Source organism: Mirounga leonina, unplaced genomic scaffold (genome assembly GCF_011800145.1).
Source record: "Mirounga leonina isolate KUSES-001 unplaced genomic scaffold, KU_Mleo_1.0 Mir_172, whole genome shotgun sequence".
NCBI lineage: Eukaryota > Metazoa > Chordata > Mammalia > Carnivora > Phocidae > Mirounga > Mirounga leonina.
Window position 1 is genome coordinate 4,988,389 of NW_023270442.1, and position 6,399 is coordinate 4,994,787.

Genomic DNA, 6,399 nt, shown 5'->3' on the forward strand with positions numbered 1-6,399 from the left:
GAGGAGGTTCTTTTTTTTTTTTTTTTTAAAGATTTTATTTATTTATTTGAGAGAGAGAATGAGAGAGAGCACATGAGAGGGGGGAGGGTCAGAGGGAGAAGCAGACTCCCTGCTCAGCAGGGAGCCTGATGTGGGACTCGATCCCGGGACTCCAGGATCATGACCTGAGCCGAAGGCAGTCGCTTAACCAACTGAGCCACCCAGGCGCCCCCAGAGGAGGTTCTTATCAGGACTCAAGCATGCTAGCACCCTGACCTCAGACTTTCAGCCTCCAGAACTGTGAGAAATAAATCTATATTGTTTATAAGCCACCCAGGTTATAGTACTTTGTTATAGCAGTCCAAAGGGACTAAGACAGGCATTAAGAGAGTTCAAAGTATTTCAATCAGGGAAAATAACATGGTTAGAAAATGTAAGAGAAAAGAGACGTGGGTCATTAGGTAGGGAAACAAAGAGTTCCAGCAAAGGAAGGGCTAAACTGGGCTAGAAATATGAATATTATCTGCCTTAGCTCATGACAAATCTGTTTATGATAGAGGATTCACATGGATTGCACAGAGCACTAATATGGTAAATGCTCAGTAACTATGGACTCCATATGTTTCATATGTGAAACTCATTGAAGATGAGTTGTCTTTTTTACCATATTTTGGAATATACCCACTTCTAATGTTTTCTCAGAACATACAAAGTACTAGTACATGAGGAAAAGGGCCATTTCTCAAAATTTCATTTTCTTGACCTTAATTTGAGTGGAAGAGGCTGAAGGCTTTCATCCAAATTGTGCAATGGCTTGTGTAGGGCAAATCTTAGTCACCTCCTCTAAATATAGGGCTTTTCCTCTGAGAAACTACTTACCAGTTGGGTAGATGACCGTTAATAGTGTAATGGTAGCTGTCAAAATATACCCTTAGTTACTCATGTGTTGCAGAAGCCTTTAAGTCATTTTAAGTTTATCATGAGTCAATGCAAGAGTTTGAAAGAATTTTCCAAACTAAGAAGTATTACTTAATTTGATATATTATTTTACTTTAACATCCAGTATTATATCTGCATTTTCTTTTTTTTTTTTTAAGATTTTATTTATTTATTTGACAGAGAGAGACACAGCAAGAGAGGGAACACAAGCAGTGGGAGTGGGAGAGGGAGAAGCAGGCTTCCCGCGGAGCAGGGAGCCCGATGCGGGGCTCGATCCCAGGACCCTGGGATCATGACCTGAGCCAAAGGCAGATGCTTAATGACTGAGCCACCCAGGCGCCCCTCAAGTCAGTGTTTTACTTGGTAAACATATCTGAGACCATGCATCCCTGGCTGCTAAGCACCATGGAGGACAGGGCTAGAAAGGTAACAGCTTTATTTTGAGCAGGGGGCAAAGACAAGGCAGCACTTTACAGCTACATTGTAACTAGATCCTGCATCTATATCTGCATTTTCTACTTGAGGTCAAATGTATACATTTAATAAAAGGAAAAAGGAAAGAAAAGAAAAGAACATACTGAATGCTTTTTTTCCAAAGTAAGGCATTTGTCTTTACTCCTTTTCTTAAATCCACTGAAGTTGAAGTTCTAACAGATTTTTTTTTTAAGAATTTAAAATCCACTCATGGGATTTTAAATATCAAAGAAAAATAAACATTTTGGAATCATATTTTAACATTATTTTTTCCAATATACAGAAATACATAGAATGCTTTTGATAATTATGAACAAACTATTTTTTTCAATTCGGTAAATCTGAGATGGTTAATATTTAAGAAATATATGTTAGAAATGATGCTATGCAAATTCAGGTATTCCAATGTTGGATAACTTAGCTCTTAACCTAAGACACACAATCAAGTAACTTCAAAAAGAAAGAATAAGAGAAAAGTTCAATATAGCATAGATCAGAATATAATTTAATCATGATTCTCAGCTTAATTTTTGGAAACAGTGTTCTAGAATTTTTTTTCCCATACCAAGTTGATTATAGCCCTTAAGATCTGAGATTTAAACAGTTAGAGCATCAACAAATTAGAACCTGATGCTAGTAGGAGGGGATTTTGATGAAGACAATCATTTTTTAGGTGTTTCTCAGAGAAACAGCTTAATATCTCTTCAAAAATATTTTACTGTTGCTTAGTACAAAATTGTCCTGAATATTCTCATACAGCAGGAGCAAATTTTTCCATTATCTTTTTTTTTTTTTTTTTTTTTTTTGGAAATAAAGCTCATTGCCATCATAGCAATGAGAAATAGCAGCTTAGTTTTAGACAGATGGTTCAATAAACTTCCTAATGAAGGTTATCTTCCCGTTCTGGATTCTTTTCTGGACTGACTCAACAGGAAAACAAAACAATTTACCCAGACAGTAAAGTTCCATTAAAGAATTTCAAAACTGTGGTAGATGCCTCAGAAATATCTATTAAGCTCAAGCCGACTGTCCTCCTCACTGCTGACACTTTAATACAGGCATGCATTACCCCACACTCTGATTACTGTAATAGTCTCCCAGGTTTTGCCTCAATATCTGGCCCTCCACTGCCCAAAATATCTTATCTTTCAAACTACTTCTAGACTAATATTCATTAAACATCATACTGAAAACATCATTTCCTTATGTTTGAGAGTCAAAAATAGATGCTTTATTTAAAGTAAAATGTAGTGTCTAAGTTTAAAGCCTTTCAAATTCAGGTCCTATCCAAGTGTGTTCTTTTTTATTTTCCAAAGTAAGTCCAGGTTCATTTCATGTTTTCTATCACTATGCTATGGATGGAATGAATGTTTATGTCCCCTCAAAATTCATATATTAAAATCCAGATCCCCTAATGTGATGGTAGTAGGGGCCTTTGGGAGGTGATTCATGAATAGGATTAGTACCCTGAAAGAAGAGACCCAAGAGCTTGCTCTCTGTCTCTCCTCTCAGCCATGTGAAGATACAGTGAGAAGACTGACATCTGCAAACCAGGAAGCGGATTTCACCAGACACCAAATGGGCCAGTGCCCAGATGGGCCGGTGCCTTGATCTTAGACTTCCTAGTCTCCAGAACAGTAGCACATAAATTTTTATTCTTAAGCCATCCAGTCTATGGTAATTTGTTATAGCAGCCCACATTAAGAAACAATGCCATAATATTCATCTATTAAATCCATTTACTTATAAGTTTTCCTAGCAAAGAATGCCCATATTCTTCTCCTATGACAGTCTATCTACTTCTATGCCTATAGTGTTATTCTTTTTTTTTTTTTAAGATTTTATTTATTTACTTGAGAGAGAGGACAAGCAGGTGGAGGGGAAGGGAGGGAGGGAGAAGCAGACTCCCCACTGAGTGGGGATCCCGATGCAGGGCTCGACCCCAGGACTATGAGATCATGATCTGAGCTGAAGTCAGATGCTTAACGGACTGAGGCACCCAGGTGCCCCTGTAGTGTTCTTTTAATTTGAACCAAACTGGTCTACTTCTTTGTTTAACCAGCACATATTTGTCTTTAGAAGTTTAAAGAATGTTTAAACTTTAGAAGTTTAAAGAATGCCTCAGTCAGTTAAGTCTCTGATTCTTGATTTCAGCTCAGGTCATGATCTCAGGGTCATGAGATGGAGCCCCACTTTGGGTTCTGCACTGGGTGTGGAGTCTGCTTAGCATTCTCTCTCTGCCCTCACCTGCCTCTCTAAAAAAAAGAAAAGTTTAAAGAATGTTTATATTTCTTATGTTTTCAACTCTTTGTAATTCTCCATAGTGTCTCTCACAGTCTTTAGTTCATACAAACTCCCCCTCCTCAATTGCCCATTCTTCCATTACCCCACTCATTCTCAATAGATAAATTTACATCTTAATTCAGGAAAATAGAAGACATCAGAAAGCATTTCTCGTATCTGCCTGCTACAAAACACTCAAAGCTATTAAAAAAGGAGCTTCCCTTTCTATTATATAGGGCCAATAACTTATGCTGTGGTTCTCACTCACTCATCTTCTTAGCTATGAATTATTAAATTCCTTCTTTAATATTTATCTTTTCCACGACTGAATACCTCTCATCAGCTTCAAATAAAATGTCTGCTTCCGCACCATATGGTCCTGACCCACACAGCCCTCTCTTTTCTCTAAATAGTGGTTTCAGTTAACATCTGTGTACGAAGTTTTTTTGAGAATACCTTTAGTCAGACTTCTTTTATGAACATCAGACAGCATACCCAATGGCTTTTGAAAGTAATTACCACTTGGATGAATCAAACATGTGCAAAACCAGATTCATAATTCCCTCTCCCCTCAAACATGGTCTTCTCTCAGAGAAGGTTAACGTCATTAAGCCAGAAACCTAGAAGTCACTTGTGAATTTCTTGTCCTTGTCCCCCAAAGAAAATGAGTCATAAAATCTTGTCATTTTCACCTTCTAAATACCATTTAAAGCCATCTGTTTCTCTCCTATCTTCATCCTTCTACTTTCATTTGTTTAAATTCTAATCTTGCTTTTGTTTGCCACATTCCAAGAAAATCACTCACTGATTATTGTCCTGTGGAAAGAGATAGAGACAGAGAGAGAGAGAAACACAATCTGTCTGCAACCTGAAACCCAGGAAAACTGGTGGTGTAATTCACTCCAAGTCTGAAGGCTTGGACCAGGGAAGCCAATGGTGTGAATTCCAGTCTGAGAACAGGAGAAGATGAGATGTCTCAGCTTGAACAGCCTTTTGTTCTATTCAGATCCTTAATGGATTGGATGATGCCCACCCACACTGGGGTGAGAAATTTACTTTACTGTCTACTGATTCAAATGCTAATCTTATCCAAAAACACCATGATGACATACCCAAAAATAATGTTTAATCTGGATATCCCATGACCAGTCAAGTTGACATGTAGCCTATTTTATTGGCATATTTTATTACTTTATGGCACAAAATGGCATATTTTATTACTTTAAAGACATCAGTTTTGACTTGGTGATAAATTTTTGTCTGTTTATGAACCAAGCTGCATTATAATCGATCCATTTGTTTCAGTTATGAGAATGAATAAGAATGGTCACAATAATCGTGGGTGTTTACTGGGAATTAATTAATTAATTAATTAATTAAGAAATAAACTTGAGGGCGCCTGGGTGGCTCAGTTGGTTAAGCGACTGCCTTCGGCTCAGGTCATGATCCCAGGGTCCTGGGATCGAGTCCCACATCGGGTTCCCTGCTCGGCTGGAGGCCTGCTTCTCCTTCTCCCACTCCCCCTGCTTGTGTTCCTGCTCTCGCTGTCTCTGTCTCTGTCAAATAAATAAATAAAATCTTTAAAAAAAAAGAAATAAACTTGAAATAAAGAAATTAACTAATTAATTATAATGTCATTATATGGTTTGGCCAATAAATATTGATCTACTTTAATCGTGTATTAGCATAGACAAACAAAAAGATATACATTCTTCTTTTTATCCATAGGGAGGCACATTGATTACAACCTTTGAGGCTTATTTGAAAATCAAACTCAGTGAGTTTTGTCCTCCATAACTAGAAGAAAAGGATAATGTTCATATGAACACTGAAAGAATTTAACTGTCACATTAAGCCTTTCACTTAATTCAGTGATCCTATCCTTATATTTATATTCTACATGAGAATATGTCCTATGCTTGTTTATGATAGAATATCATATAATATTTTTATTTTAAAGCAACTTCCATCTGTTAAACCATTCAGCCTCTGGAAATCTTAATGAATCAAATATCACATAAACATCAGGAATGTGTATTTTTATGCAGAAGTAAAATCATTTCTACTTGAAGCTAAAAGAGATTGATTTCAGGACATTTGTTTCCAAAGACACAACTTTTTCTTTTCTTTTTTTTTTCTTTTAACACTGAAGTTTCATTGTATTAAATGTGTTTTTACTCGGGCGCCTGGGTGGCTCAGTTGGTTGAGCAACTGCCTTCGGCTCAGGTCATGATCCTGGAGTCCCTGAATCGAGTCCCGCATCGGGCTCCCTGCTTGGCGAGGAGCCTGCTTCTCCCTCTAACCCTCCCCCCTCTCATGTACTCTCTCTCTCTCTCATTCTCACTCTCTCAAATACATAAATAAATCTTTAAAAAAAAATGTGTTTTTACTTAAGTCATCCCATGTCATAGTATAAGGCAACATAGGACTGATACCAAACAAAATAATATTTTTGCAGCCATTCAGAAAAAAAAAAAAACAAAAAAGAATATAATTTAACTTGTTTTGAAACACAGCCATTCAAAGTGATAGTATGAATCATGGTATTACTCTTTACAGAATAAAATAAAATACATATTCTAAAAATTATGTGACTATTTTTCATATCAAGTTCTGACCTGATAATTTCCTACATTGTTGAAAACCCCAATGGCCAAGCAATTCAATCATATTTTGATTTAAAATTTAGTATATTATTAAATACTATTATTTAGTTTAATATTT

The 6,399-nt window shown here is 36.6% G+C and overlaps 1 non-coding gene across 1 annotated transcript; it reads right to left on the reverse strand.

Annotated features, from left to right (window-relative positions):
* Positions 1 to 1,287: 1,287 nt before the first annotated feature.
* Positions 1,288 to 1,418, reverse strand: LOC118018929. Its single transcript, XR_004681522.1, has one exon. It is a non-coding gene; the product is annotated as a small nucleolar RNA SNORA63 (small nucleolar RNA).
* Between the last annotated feature and the right edge of the window lie 4,981 nt (positions 1,419 to 6,399).